The 15,461-nt window shown below is 39.2% G+C and overlaps 1 long non-coding RNA gene across 4 annotated transcripts in view; it reads right to left on the bottom strand.

Moving 5' to 3' along the window:
• LOC119056148 (uncharacterized) overlaps positions 1-15,461 on the bottom strand; it is a 134,472-nt gene that overhangs the window by 93,080 nt on the left and 25,931 nt on the right. For 3 of the 4 annotated variants that reach the window (XR_008391406.1, XR_008391408.1, XR_008391409.1), the window contains exon 2: positions 8,468-8,547. The exons of the other annotated variant lie outside the window; for it this stretch is intronic. This is a non-coding gene — a long non-coding RNA (uncharacterized LOC119056148). The remainder of the gene's footprint in view (positions 1-8,467; positions 8,548-15,461) is intronic. 4 annotated transcript variants of the gene reach the window in all.

Genomic DNA, 15,461 nt, shown 5'->3' with positions numbered 1-15,461 from the left:
TTCGTTCTGTTTATTAAAATCCTGCTCAGACTTAAACTTCATTTCAAATACCCTTGTGAAGCCGTCTCTCACTTTAGCAGCTCTTACTGACCTCTTCCTTTAATCTCTTAGAGCAAAGATGCTCTGCACCACAACGATTGAACAATTAATTACTATATGATATTTTTCTGAGCTGAAATCTCTTAATTTCTTCCCTATGTGTGTTTTAGCTTCATTTGTCAGCACTGGTTGGAAGCCTCTGAATGGCAAGAGACTTATTTTCTCAACATTCATTCTGTGTAATTCTGTATTTGTAGATAGTGCTAACAAATTCAAGTTTATTTGTTGATCTTTAGTGACTTTGGTTTTGAGGAAGAGAGAAATGGAAAGAATTTTAAGAGAGAGAAGTTGGCTTACAGAACAAAGGGTAAATTTAATGAAATCTGGATTATTTACATACAAATTTACTTTATGAATTCTCCATGGCATTTGAAAAGCTTATCCTGGTTCTCTCTCCTTTGCTTTTTTCTAAGTCCCTTTCCTTTGCTGTGACTTGGTGTGTGCTTTGGGAATGCAAATTATTTCCTTAACGTTAGACCAAAGCAAAACATAATTAGAAAGGGAGATCAAAGATGCATCCTCTAATACATCTCAAGGCCAAATATGATTTCTGAATGATCTGCCATTTTACCAAATCACATCACAGAGATAATACAAAGTTATGCTACCATATTTAATCTTACATTAACCCCTGCATTTTGAGAAGGATAGTGTGACTTTGTCCAAAATAGTATTGATCTCCTTTAACATTGTAAATGGACTCTTTGTCTTGGCAAACCAAAACTTAGTCTGAAAGCTAAGAAACTATGAAGATATGTTAAAAAGCATAAACAGAAATAAAAAGTGGAAAGCAATATAAAGCAAAGCATTGACTAGAATCACCAGCTCTCAGGGTGCCTTCCAAAGGTCTGTGGATTGGCAAGAAGGGGGAGTATCATCATAATAGCAGGAAGAAAGGACTATTCTACCTATTGTCTGCCTGGCCTGGTTGAAATTATGAAGCCTAATGAAAGTAAACACAGTATTTTTTTCTTAAAGGAAAATACACTGTAGAGTCACACATACACTTTAATCTTTGTATATGTAAAAGACTATAATAAATAGTAGAAAGACCTTTTTTTCAGCCTTATATGATAGATGGGAGCAAATAAACACAATCAACAAACAACCAAGGAGGGGAAAACCCACAATATTTAGAGGTAGATCACATCTTAGAAATCAATTAAATACAATCTCCTTACTCTGCACATGAAAAAACTGTGCCCTTAAGGAGATGAAGCAACTTGCCCAGGTAACACAGTCCAGTCAACTTGGCTAAATATGGCACAGATTGAAAATGGCTTATTATTTCTTATCCAATTTACCATTTATTTCACTATTTCATCATGGGAAAAAGAACCTCTAATAGAAGTAGTTAAGATTGTGGGATGTATTTTCAGAGAGCAACTTAGATGTACTTTTTTCGGAAAGTTTTGCAAAGTATAGATATATACTGAATGGCTAGTTCAGTATGCAGGATTATTAAGAGCAGAGAAATTGCCCTGGCTGGCGTAGCTCAGTGGATTGAGCGCGGGCCAGTGAACCAGAGTATCGAGGTTCGATTCCCAGTCAGGGCACATGCCTGGATTGCAGGCCAGTTCCCAGCAGGGTCGCATAAGAGGCAACCATACATTGATATTTCTCTCCCACTCTTTCTCCTTCCCTTCCCCTCTCTCGAAAAATAAATAAAAAAATATTTTTAAAAAAGAGCAGAGAAATTGACTAGATGGTGTGCAAATAAATAAAGGAGACCTCAACCAAGACTGGAGTCAAGAGGGCCGGTAGGGGAAGCTCTCACACCCTACCACTCACTGCTGGTTACTCCACACAAGAAGAGATGTGCCTTGCATTTCCAACAGGAAGATGTTTTACAGTGGAAGGAAAGAAGACTTTCTCCTCTCTCATCAATGGCCAGCCAATGAGAGATTTTCACAACCCAGCCTGTGAAAAGCCACTACATTTTGAACTTCCAGCATCCTCCAATAGATTCTGTATAATTGCAGGCCTGGCCTGGCTGAAATTGTGAAGCATAATGAAAGCCAACCCAGTATTTTTTCTTAAAGAAAAATGCTGCCCTTTTCCTCTATGGTTTTGCCATAGCTTAAATGTCCTGAATTATAATTCTCTGCTATTCCTGGATATACCCATTTTTGCTGGTAAAATAACTATTTTATTTTTAAGGTCTCAGAAAGGGGTTTCAGTGATATCTTTATTGGAAGTAGGCTGACCAAAATGTCAGCAGATTTCAAAAATGGTCATATGTGCAAATTTAAGGTAAATAGTACTTCCCTGTTTCTATAGCAACTGTAATCAAAGCCACTCACTTCCCAAGAAGAAATGTCAGACTGGAATAGAAAATGTTCAACACCCGACTTGCACCCAATTTTGTGACCAATTGATGTGATGCCTCAGAGGAAGAACTAGTTATCAAACCTAAAGTTGTTGACACTGGAGAAAGCTGTGAGTGGAAAACTTCCACAATCCAGAAATTCCAGTAATGAATTCTGCATTACTTTCTGTCTCAGCAATTGGAAAAGTTGAGTTACTATTAGTTTCATTTCATAATTCATTAGCTTGATTGAGTGTCACTAAGCTGAACATCTGGAGACAAATGAAAGGTACATAAATAACAATCACATATTTAGAAGATGGGAAAATAAAAATCTATTTTGGCAAATAGAATGGTAATAAGCTGTGCTAAAAACTGTGCAAATGGAAGGAAGCCATCCATATTCCACTTTGTCATAAATCCAAGCAAAAGAGCTTCATAAGTAATATTTACAACATTCCAACTGGATATATGTTTTACTTTGGTAACCTGTGTTAGTGTGAATATCTTTCTGAAGTAGGTAACTACTTATTACCTATATAATTACACATATACATGATATGTAAATCTACTCAGCTCTTTATTCCCCAAAATATTGTTAGAGAAATTTCTTCTCCATTCTTATTTTTGTGCCAGAACCCTGAAGTGGACGGGAACTGTTAAACCCACTGATTGTCCCATCTTGGGATTCCCCACAGTATCAGCCAGAACTCAGAATCTTGTGCACATTCAACTGCTAAATAAGGTCATATTATTTCTTTTCTTAAAACCCTTAGATGACTCCAATTATACTTCACATCAAATCCCCACTCCTTATTGTCATCACAAGACCTTAATTCAGCAGACTCTGCCTATCTTATTTCAAGCAATTATCTCCTTTGTCCCCTTCTTTAGCCCATTAGATTTTTTTTTCTTTTTGAGCACCAAAAACACTCTTATCTGAGGCCTTTCATCCCTTCTGCTCTCTGTTTGGAACCCCACAGTCCTGGGCCTCTACCATGCTTCTTCCATAGAAGGGCCTTTTCTGACCCCCTAATTTAAAGAACTCTATCATTCTATAAACTCTCCTTTATAATTGCCTTGGGTTTTTATTTTTACAAGCTTTTTCTATTTTTCAGAATTAAAAAAATTACATATTTATAGATTTCCCTTTTGTGTCTATAATCCCCAATAGAATCTAAACTTCTTGAAATTAGGACCATTGTTCTTCCTATTACCTCTGTATCCCTAGGACGTGGAAGAGTAGGTACCAAGGAAATACGAAACAAATGAATTTACTCATTGAAATATGGGGCTGAGAAGAAGAGAAAGAAATTTACCCATATTCTAGTGCATCCTATAATACAATCTGAGCATCTCTCTCTAGTAGGGGGGAAGAGGTAAGGGCTGAGCTCTTTCCTCTACCACAAGGAAGAGAATTACAGAGTTTAAAGAAACAAATGATTGATGAGTAACAAATGATTTCCCACTGAGACCTTCTTCAGTTTTATGAGAGCTGAGGAAAACCCATTATTGGACTCTGGAAGGTGGATGCTGCACTCCTTATTTAATAGCTTTGTCCACACAATTCTGCTTAAGTTAGTATGAGATAGGGTAGAAACAACTAAAAGTTCAAAAATATCCCCAGCTCTTTCTAATCTGCAAACATTTTGGGAATCAAAGAAGGAAAACCCCCATTCCTTCGACCATTGGAGACATGATATGCGATCTATCTTCACTGATGCTCTGGCACAAAGAAATGCCTTTATTCAAGTTTCCACAGATATTCATTTATCAATGTGAATGAACCATGATGGATAGAGGGTCAGATGCCTCACTTTAACAATATCTCTTGAATACCTTTTACATTTCTGGTAATGTGTTGAGTTATTTATGGTTTAAAAAAATGCATGACATGTATTCTACTTTAAGTAACAAAGTAATATTATGAGGAAACAGTCTTATAGGACACACTCAAATAGCTGCAGAGTCAAATTGCATGCTGTACAAACCTAGCCCATCTTTCCTTGCTATATTCATAATCATGAATCTTAACTGAATGGACTCTGAGTTAGGATGTTAGGATATATCACTTTAAAAGTTATATGTATATGTGAGCGAGTTGTATGTGGTGCAAGAGGATTTGGGTTCCAAATGTGGATCTATGAGGTCTTTCCAGAAGGTATACAGCCATGTAATTTGAAAAATATAGATGTTTATTGAATAAGATAAAAATATAAGAAATATTGTACATAGGACAATGACACCTCAGTTCCCTTTAAAGTAGGCATCTTGGGTCCTCACACAGTTCTCCCACTTGTCATCAGCTGCCACATTGTGTTTTCCTGAATCTCATTGACAGTCTGAAATCTCTTCCCTTTCAAAAGTGATTTTAGTTTGGGAAAAGCCAGAAGTCACAGGGCACCAAGTATGGGCTGTAGGGGGGCTGAGTCACCTGGGTGATTTGATGTTTCACCTAAAAACTCTACATGAGACAGAATGCATGAACAAGTGTTATCATGATGAAACTGCCAATCACCAGTTGCCCATAGCTGTGGCCTTCTGAACCATACATTTCCATGGAGGAATGTTCAAAACTTAACACAAAATTTGATGCAGATTCATTGTTCTACTTGCTCAGTCATTTTGAATGCAATAGCCACACAGTGCACATGCTCACTCAACAGTGTCTACCACTCCCACTAACTGGTACAGTGAAGTCATCATTGTTCATGCATGCACATTCCAGTCCATTATCGTTGGTTGCCAGGTCACATTGATGTCGTCAAACTGTTCTCATTATATTAACAAAAGCTGTACTTTTTCTGGACAGACCTCCTATACAAGGTAAACAAGGTTAAACTTTGCCAGAGCCAGATATAATCTGGTTTTAAGGCTCACTTATTATAAATGATCTTCAGCAAATTATTCTAGTTCTTTGGCATAAGTTTGCCCATCTCTAATCACAAATAAACCCGAGTTTAATTATATGGTAACCAAGAAAACCACTCAGAATCAAAATCTTTCAGAATTTAAAATATAAAACAATAATTTGTGATGACAGACAGTGAAATCAATGTGACCTGATGTAACCATGAAATGTTTGACATGCAGGTGAGACAGGTGTTGGTTTCTGAAAGGTTCTTAGCATTTATATGGGTGAAAATAAGTGAAAAAATCAACTGAAAGAATGAGGATGATATAGATGCTATTAATAGTGATGAAAGAATATAATATTCCTTTTCGAAAACTTTCTCAAACTATTTATTCATTTATGTCTTAAAATACCCTCATTTGCATAACCAGGATATCAAGGAAGGCAATGGAGAATCCAATAGGAACCTCAAGATCAGGATTCAATTTTTTGCTAGTTTTATGGCCTTGGCTATATTACTTAATGTCTCTGAATCTTATGTATGTATGTATGTATGTATGTATGTATGTCTGTGAAATGGAGGCTATAACACCTACCTCACAGAATTAAAGATTTAGATATAGTAAATAATATTGACCACCTATTTCAATACTTGGCATATTCAATAAACCTTACATACTTTTCTCTTCACCCTAAGGTGAGAGGTGGGCTGTACCCCAGGCCGTAGGTCGCAGCTAGCTGATGAAAGCATCATCACTATACCAAGTTAAGAAACACTCCTGTTGTTGGCAGGACCCTTCACAGACTATTTGTGCCTGTTATCCAGAGCTAGAATCCCACTTCCCAGGATTTAACCCTATTACATATAAAAAAGTGTTTAATAAACACTACTGTGGTCCAAGTTGTATATTCACAAAGGAGCAGATAGTTTTGACATCCTTAAAAATATATCTCATCTTGGTGGAGAAACCACTTCGAATCAACATATAAAGTAGGCAGATAGAAAGAGGAGTGTGACTAAGTCTTTCAGTGAGTGGTGTAAACTAAAAGGGGGAAAAGAGAAATTCATAAGGGGCATGAGTCCAAAATGGTATGTGAAGAATTAACAGTGAATGGATGACAGACAGACAGACAGACAGAGAGAAAGAGAGAGAGAGAGATTCAAGGTGGCAGAAACTGCTGTAATGGGCTGAAAATGAATACAGCCTAATTACGGGAAGTAAAAAGCTAGCCGGACTATATAGTGTGAGAAGGAGGAGGAGAGTGAGAGAAATATTGGAAAAGCAAAGTTAGAGTGAGATTTTAGAAGGCTTTAAAAGTCAGGCTGGTGTGTTTGGAAATTAACTTCCACATGAGATATAATAACTAGCCTCACTTTGTAGATGAAAGAAGGGGATTTTGAGTCAGCTAGTCTCCTATCTCCAATGGTGCTCTAATGATGAGTTTCTAGTCACAACAGTGCAATGCACAGAGCCTGGGACTACAAAGCTATCCCACAAAGAAGCTCAGAAACAGCACCTTCAACAACATACATTTAAAATATGATTTGATGGTTCAGGTATTTTATTTAAACACACTTACATGCTTTGTAAAAACATATGGCTCCCCTGGTAATAGCAGCACAATATCCAGAAGAGAAAAAAAACTAATCAAGCTCATGTAGTTCTATTTGATGTTCATAATCTCGGGATAGTGAAAATCTGATGGATTAAAACAGCTAATAGACCTGTAGGCTTTATAAAACTCTATGGCATGTTTCTGGTGTGAAAATCAGCAATTTTAAATTCTGGTGAGCAGCAAATATTGTTTGGGCAGACTTTTTAATACTTCTGGTCCTTAGACACCTAATCTTTTCCCATTTGGGGGTGACAGTGACCTTAAATCAACTATTCACAATCTGTTGGCAAGTGAAATCAGAATATATGCTTAGACAACCTTTTTTGCACATCTTCATGGAGGGGGAAAATAATAAAAGGAGTTCTCTGCCTGGAATATAAACTATGCTGACAATTACACTTGGCTTGCCTAGACATTTCCTGTGCTAAACTCCATGAGGAGAGTAATGCAAAGCTGCCTTGCACATGGAGAAAAATCAATTTCATAAGAGATATATCTTTATGTGTCATGATCCAGTGTATGATTGTGGCCTTTGATGTCTATTTAGCTGGCAGCAAATTTGCAGCCATAACTTTTAATTCCCAGCAACTAGTGCAGCAAAAATAACTTAACAGTTAAATAGGAACCTTGTGTTCATTGGGTGACTGTAATCAACTGCCAGGAATGACCTTGAGATTGGACATTCCTCTCTGCTTAAGCGCCATTAGCAATATTTTTCAGAAAGCAAACCATTTAGTTGGTTGGCAAAAAAATATTACCAATAAAAATCTATTCTTGGCTACTCTCTAAATTGCATTGCACTGTCTGTTCGCCAGCTGAGGGTGAAGAGCATGGTATATTAAAAGATTTTCATTGTCTAATAATGTGAATACCAGCAGCAGTAATTATAAAATCAATAATTCGTAATAAATATGTCCTCCTTATATAATTACTAAATGATTGCAAAACCAATATTATGCACTCGTTAGAATGGAAAAGGTTGCTGTTAAAGACTTTCTACATTACACATCATTGTTGAAATCTTAAACACCCAGGTCAAATGAAGCAAAGCTCCATCCTCATCAAAATTAAACTAAATGCTATATCTTTTCAAGCTACTAAAATGTATTTGATTCATGGTGAAACTAATTATTAGATTAAAATACCCATCTTCAACACGACTGTGTATGGGTACTTCTATTGCCTCCTTTGTGTCGCATCCTGTTGTGATTTTTACCTCAATAAAGGTATACTTATGTATCCACATTCATCTGCTTTATAAATTCATCTAATTGCCATTTATCACATTTCATACAACCAGGCTGATAGACAAATTTTCAGTAGGCCATACATTTTATTCACTATACAAAAAAGTTTTTTCACATTGGGAGAAATTTGTTCGAGTTCCCTGTTTGGAAAGAAAAAGTGTGTTTTGGTCTTCAGTGACATTACTTTTCAATGCCCATGACCGTGTGAGGTGGCTTAGAAGAGGTCACCACTGTTTGCCGCTGGTCCTACCAACATGCCAGGGCTGAGCACTTGCCAAAGACACCACTCATGTTGGAGCACAATGCCTTTGGCATCAGAATACTTGGAGTTTAGTCTCTTACCTCTGCACATTCTTCTTCTAATTCCTCAGGAGTGTTTGATGTGTGTATTTGTTAAGTTCCTTGTATGTGTGCAGCCAGCTCTGTGCCAGGAAACAAGAGGAAAAAAAAGAGAAGAAACAAAGGACAAAATGTAGTTCTTAGTTTTATGCAATTTGTTATCTAATTCAGATCATAAGAATTTTGGAAATGGCCCAGAGGAAATCATTTTTGTATGTCACACAGACTGTGATGATAGTCTTAAATCTTATGAAGAGAATATTGATTAGCTCACCTGATGAAAACACTTACATGTGACCATATGACAAAAACATCTGATGGGTGTATACTAGGCTAATGTGAAAATCAAAATGGATCTTGTGGGCCATAGTCTTGACAACTCAAATATGTATCATGGAATCCATTTTTCTAACCACTGAGCCCTAACCTGATAACTCACTTTCTGAACCTGCCACAGGACAGAATGGTCATCAGTCCTGCCTAGTATTTGTCTCTTTTCACTTTACTTATTGTATTAGAGTTCTCCAAGGAAACAGAACCAATAGGGTATGTGTGTGTTTGTGTAGACGGGGAGAGAGAGAGAGAGTTTTTTTCAGGAATTGGCTCACACTATTGTGGAATCCAGGAAGTCCAAAGTCTGAAGGGAAGGGTGGTAGGATAAAGACTTAGAGATATTGCAGCTCAAGCCAAAGGCAGTCTGGAGGCAAAAGTCCCTCCTCCTCGGGGGAACCTCAAGACAGCAATAAAACAGTATCTCTAATGTATTTAATTTTACAGAAGTGAAAATATTTTGCATATCATCATCATTTGGTTGTCAAAAGAACCAGATAAAATATTTCTAGAGAAGAGACCAAGAGACTCAGAGACACAAAGACATTTAGTGAACCTTCAGCCCTTACCATACAATGATTCTACTACCAGTGGATGCCTCACTTTACTGTTGACGGTACCCCTTCTACCAACATCTTCTGTTTCTCTGTAACCAGAAGGGGCCCCTGAGATGCAAGGATGCTTCTGTATTGGCCCTTTACCCACCATGTCCTCCAGGGTGAGAACTGAGGTTGATGGTGTCCCACAATCAACTGTTACGGTTTTAACAAACTGAGTATTAGCAAAAACAACACCCATCTTTTGATTGGATAACAAAATAATAAATTACACAAAGCAACTTTCCTCCACATTTTTTGTATTAACTAGGTACAATATTAAGTTATATTCTATTGTGTAATAGTAATATTAATTTTCACAGTTTACAAAGAAGTGTTTTTATAATTTTAGGTACTCAGTTCTTTGCTTTATATACATGATCACATTTTATTCCAACATAATTTGAAATTGTTGTTAGCATCACTTTATGGAAGAGAAGACTGAGACAAGAGATTTTGGGAAAGTCTCCCATGTCCTACAGTTAGTAATAGGTGGAAAGCTGACTTCCACTACAGGTTTGTCTGAATGCAGAGCTCAAGCTCCTACCTTTGAAAGCCCATGGTGTTATCCATCTAACAAAAGTATAATGTACTGAATTGTGTCTTCCCTCCAATTCATATATTGAAGCCCTACCTCCAATTGTATTTAGAGATGAGATCTGAGGTCATTAATGTTAAATAAGGTCACATAGGTGAGCCCTACTCTAATATACCTGGTGTACTCATAATAAGAGGACCAGAAACCCGGAATATGTACACACAGAGAAAAGGCCATTTCAGGATTCAGCAAGAAAATGGCCATCTTCAAAGCATAGAGAGAGGCCTCAGGAGAAACCAACCTTGCCAACATCATCATCTTGCACTGTCAGCCTCCAGAACTTTTGGAAAATACATTTTTGTGTGGCAGCCACCCTGTCTGGTTTTGTCATGGCAGGCCTAGCTTATACACACAATATTAACAGATTTTTGTAAGTATTGACCTGCCTCCACACACATTTACCAATTTAATTGTATTTTTTGTTGAAAAAATAACAGCTGTGTGGAATCTACACACCCCAATGTTCATAGCAGCACAATGTACAATAGCCAAGTGCTAGAAGTAACCTAAGTGCTCATCAGTAAATGAGTGGATCAAAAAACTATGGTGCATTTACATAATGGATACTACACAGCAGAAAGAAAGAAGTAGCTCCTACCCTTTGCAACAGCTTCGATGGAACTGGAAAGCGTTATGATAAGCCAGGCAGTGAAAGACAAATACCATGTGATCTCACATGTAAGTAGAACCTAATCAACAAAATAAGCAAGCAAACAAAATATAACCAGAGACATTGAAATTAAGAACAAACTGACTAACTAGAGGGGAAGTTGGAGGGTATAACGGGGGGGGAAAGGGTTTTCAAAGAACATGTATAAAGGACACATGGACAAAACCAAAGGGAGGTAGAATTGAGGGCGGGAGGTGGGGATGGCTGGGGTAGGGGTGAGTGGTAGGGGAAAAATGGAAACAACTGTACTTGAACAATCAAAATATTAAAAAAATAAAAGCTGGTGTTTTTAATATAATGGTACTTTAATTAAAATAAACCTATGTTAGTATATACAGAGAAAGATAATTCTCCCACCCACTTTCAATGCCAGGAATCTTCCCCCAGAACAGTCCCGGTTAACTTTTCCAGCTTATACCTTCCAAGCTTGCTGTAGTATGTGTGTGTATTTACTAAAGTAGGAAAATATTATTCATATTCCTTCCTCCTATGTTTTAAAATTTAACTATATGTCAGAAATAATTCAATGATTAACAGTTATGTTTTAAGAATATTTTCAAGTTTTAAACAAAGGTTAAAAAAATAAAACATCATTGAAGCATATAAAGAAATCGACAAACCCTGGCTTCATACCTCCTACACTACCTAGTTTTTCTCCTAATAATTTTCCCTAGTGTTGGGAACCACTGTGCCTGGTTTCAGGAGTTGTAACGCCCCCCCATGGATAAGGTTGAGTGAGCAACCTCCAGAATGCAAACCACTAAGAAGACAAAGCTTGTCCCCTGCCCCCAATGCTTGGTCGGTTAGTCTGTGATGGGTACGACCCATCAGAGGGGGGCAACCTAAGCTTGACACAATCACTTGGGAGGCCATCATGGAAGGACTAGGGGGGCTGCAATAAAGAGGGAGTGATGGACCCCCAAGCTATTCTGACATAGCCCGAGTCCCCATTTCCCTCTGAGAGAAGCACTTCCAGGCTCTAATCCATTTAAGCCTAAAAACTTATAATGGGGAAGGTGGTGCAGCCCTTTGCTGGCTAGAGAGGGATCTGGAGTAATCAGGCCTAAGAAAGAATATGTAAAATCTTGTGAAACCTACTTTGTTTAGAATGCTCTGATTTAAATGATAAGGGTCCAAGCAAGAAGTTTGTTCCTCAAAGTTTTATGGCTCTTTAGCTATCTGACACTGACTGAGAACAAGCCCTCATAGTTCTTTGAGGCAATCTATTGTTTGATCCCTACCTGTATTCTTGTGCAAATGAACCCAGTAAAAGCCCCTTGAGGAAGGGGCTCTTGGCCCTTCTTCTTTGAGAAATCGGCTACCTTTCCTCCCCAAGCAGATCACGTCTTGGTAGTTTCACTTTCATCCATGGCAGATGGGGGTGGGGGGTTGGGGGGGAACATTGCAGGAAAAGTGGCCCCCACACCATAGAATTTATTTCTCTATTTATGTAATAATTTGTACTGCCATGTCTTGATTCATCTATCTTAGACAATGTATCTATTGACTTATACTTACAGGACAGAAAGCTTCAGCTTTCTTAAAACACCTCCCCTTACTTGCCCTAACTTATTCTCCCAATGTGGGTATTTAGTTACTACATCAAATTATTAAAGTAAGAAAACTAAATTTTTTTAAATGTTACAACTATAAATAGGGTCTAATTATTATAATGTCGAAACATTGTTGACTGGCCAAATGTTTTACTATGATAAATTTATTAAAATGAGTTTTGTTATTATTGAACTTACGATAGTAACTGAGGTTTCTAAAAATAATTTTCTATGTATTTATTCATATTTTCCACAAAATTGTCATATACGTATCAACAATTTTTCTAGATGCCCAAACATATCACATGATCTACCAAGTCACCCTTCCTTATTTCCTCCCCAGTGACATTTTGTTACTGAACAAAAGGTCCGAGGGGGGCAATATTTGGCCCACCTAGGGATGCCAAAAACAGCTACAGAACAAGGGTCCCTCCCAAGGACAGAATACTAATATCTACTGGGCTCTTCTGTCCGCCGCCAATTGGAAAGACATCTCTCAATGCCAGAGATTTGTGAAAAGGAAACAAAATGTTTATTTAATGCTATTCAGGCCTAACACCTCCACTAAAATATCAAAGTCCTTTAGGGTATACACCTACACCCACACAGCTCCAGCTTCTCCCACTGTCCCAACTCTGGGTACCGTAAATCAGGAAAAGAGCACATGTCTGTGTTGCAGGCCGCTGGTATGTCAGCTGTGTCACCGTGCAGGCAGGATCTCTAGTTAATCCAAAGTACTGTGATACCCTCTCACGGTCCACTTGCAAGAGTTTTTGCACCCAGTTCCAGTCAAAGTCTCTCCTGCTTCCCAGGCCACGCGGCCAAAGGGGGCACCTCAAAGCTGCGCGGGCCTCTTCTACCAAAGCTGCAGGGGTTCCCACTCCACCAAAAGTGATACAGGGTGCAGCCGGGGGGTGGACAATAAAGGATTTGGCATGGTGTCCAGAATTCAAAGTGTATAGGAGTATTAGAGAGACATAATAAGATGTCCTCACCCCTTCTCTCCACAGGTGTGAGTTGGGGGAAGGGACAGGTGGAGCCAGGGCCATTGAGAGTTGTTTTGCATAGCAACAGTTTTGCAGCTAACCTCTGGAATGATTATTTAACATATCCATAGCCTTTAACTGGTTTCATAGTTATGTTAAATAGCTGTGGCCAAGTTTTGAGCCAGGGCGAAGGGAGTGGCTTCTACCCAAGATGTGACTAGGGGCTGAGACCCTGACGGAGAGGGCCTGCGTGAGAGCTTGGGAAAGATTGGCTCCTGGACATAAGGGGACAAGTGCCCAGGTAATAAGGGAGAGCAACTAACTTGGTTTCAGCAGAGTGAGGACCCCCTCTTGGCGAGGTGAAAGAGGGAGCCACGTGGTTTTGGCAGAGTGCAGACCCCCTCTTTCCCAGGTGGAAGGGAAAACCACGCAGCTTTGCCAGAATGGAGATCCCTGCAGCCAGGTGAAGAAGAAAGCCACATGCTTTTGGTGGAGTGCAAACCCCTGCAGCTTTGGTAGAAGAGGCCCACGTGGCTTTGGGGTGCCCCCTTTGGCCGCGGGGCCTGGAAAGCAAGAGGGACTTTGACTGGAACTGGGTACAAAAGAACTCTTGCCAGTGGACCATGAGAGGGTACCACAGTACTTTGGATTAACTAGAGATCCTGCCTGACACAGCTGACGGTGTCAGCGGCCTGAAACACAGATGTGTGCTCTTTTCCTGATTTATGGTACCCGGAGTTCGGACAGTGGGAGAAGGGAGCACTGTGTGGGTGTAGGTGTATACCCTAAAGGACTTTGATATTTTAGTGGAGGTGTTAGGCCTGAATAGCATTAAATAAACATTTTGTTTCCTTTTCACAAATCTCTGGCATTGAGAGATGTCTTTCCAATTGGTGGTGGACAGAAGAGCCCAGTAGATATAGTATTCTGCCTTTGGGAGGGACCCCAGTTCTGTAGCTTTTTTTGGCATCCCTAGGTGGGCCAAATATTGCCCCCCCCCTCAGACCTCTTGTTCGGTAGCAAAAGCATGTGGCTTTCTTCTTCACCTGGCTGCAGGGATCTCCATTCTGGCAAAGCTGTGTGGTTTTCCCTTTCACCTGGGAAAGAGGGGGTCTGCACTCTGCCAAAACCACGTGGCTCCCTCTTTCACCTCACCAAGAGGGGGGCCCTCACCCTGCCCCAAACCACGTGGCTCTCTCTTTCATCTGGCTGCAGGTGTCCCCATTCTGTCCCAAACCGAGTGGCCCTCTCCTCACCTGGCAGTTCTCCCCTCATGTCCCAGAGCCAGTCTTTCCCAGGCTCTCACACAGGCTCTCACACAGGCTCTCTCCCTCAGGAGCGCAACCCCTAGTTACATCCTGGGTAGCAGCCACTCCCTTCTTCCTGGCTCAAAACTTGGCCACAGCTATTTAACATATCTATGAAACCAGTTCAAGGTTATAATCATTCCAGAGGTTAGCTGCAAAACTGTTGCTATGCAAGACAGCTCTCAATGGCCCTGGCTCTATTCATTCCTTCCCCCAACTCACACCTGTGGGGGAAGGGGTGAGGACATCTTATTATGTCTCTCCAATATTCCTATACACTTTGAATTCTGAACAGCATTCCAAATATTTTTGGGGTCCCCCCCGCCTTGGCTGAACCCTGTATCGCATCTATCTAACTTTCCAAGCTGAAGACTATCTTTCCCATACCTGCTACATTCAGGAACTATTCCTCTTTAGGCCTCCAACTTAGTTGTTATTCTGAAACTTCTGTTTGCTATTAATTTGTTTTGTAATACCTGTTTGCAGTAGCTTGTACCTTCTTTGTTAGTTTTATCCTTTTTTGTTGTTGTTGTTCACACTCAACAAATTTCCTAAGAGAGTCCAAGAGACATACATTTGTTGAGTCCATAGATATTTAAAAATGTCAGAGACATTTTAAAATAGCTTAAAAATGATTTTCATGCAGGTCTTTGAAGACTTTCTTCCCCTATATTCTTGTTTCTAGGGTTCCTTTTGAAAATTCTAATTTTTCTCCAGTCCCACTTCTTATTGTATAATACTACCGACCCTAGTTTAATTGATTATCCCCATCTATGTTTTATAATTTTTCAGTTTCACGCTTCATTGTATTAATTTCCAACCCTTACTAAGAGAAACATCATCAACCTTGTAACTATTGTATTGGAATATTTCTAAGAGGCTTCCCTTTGACAAGCAGAGTTTAGAAATAACCTCTTTGGAAGCATGTCCACAGCAGCCATAGTATGATGCTCATTT

The sequence above is a fragment of the Artibeus jamaicensis genome, unplaced genomic scaffold, assembly GCF_021234435.1.
Source record: "Artibeus jamaicensis isolate MK-2021 breed Jamaican fruit bat unplaced genomic scaffold, CSHL_Jam_final contig_354, whole genome shotgun sequence".
Taxonomy (NCBI): domain Eukaryota; kingdom Metazoa; phylum Chordata; class Mammalia; order Chiroptera; family Phyllostomidae; genus Artibeus; species Artibeus jamaicensis.
The sequence above is the reverse complement of the archived record's forward strand: the minus strand, read 5'-3'. Positions and strand labels throughout refer to the sequence as shown.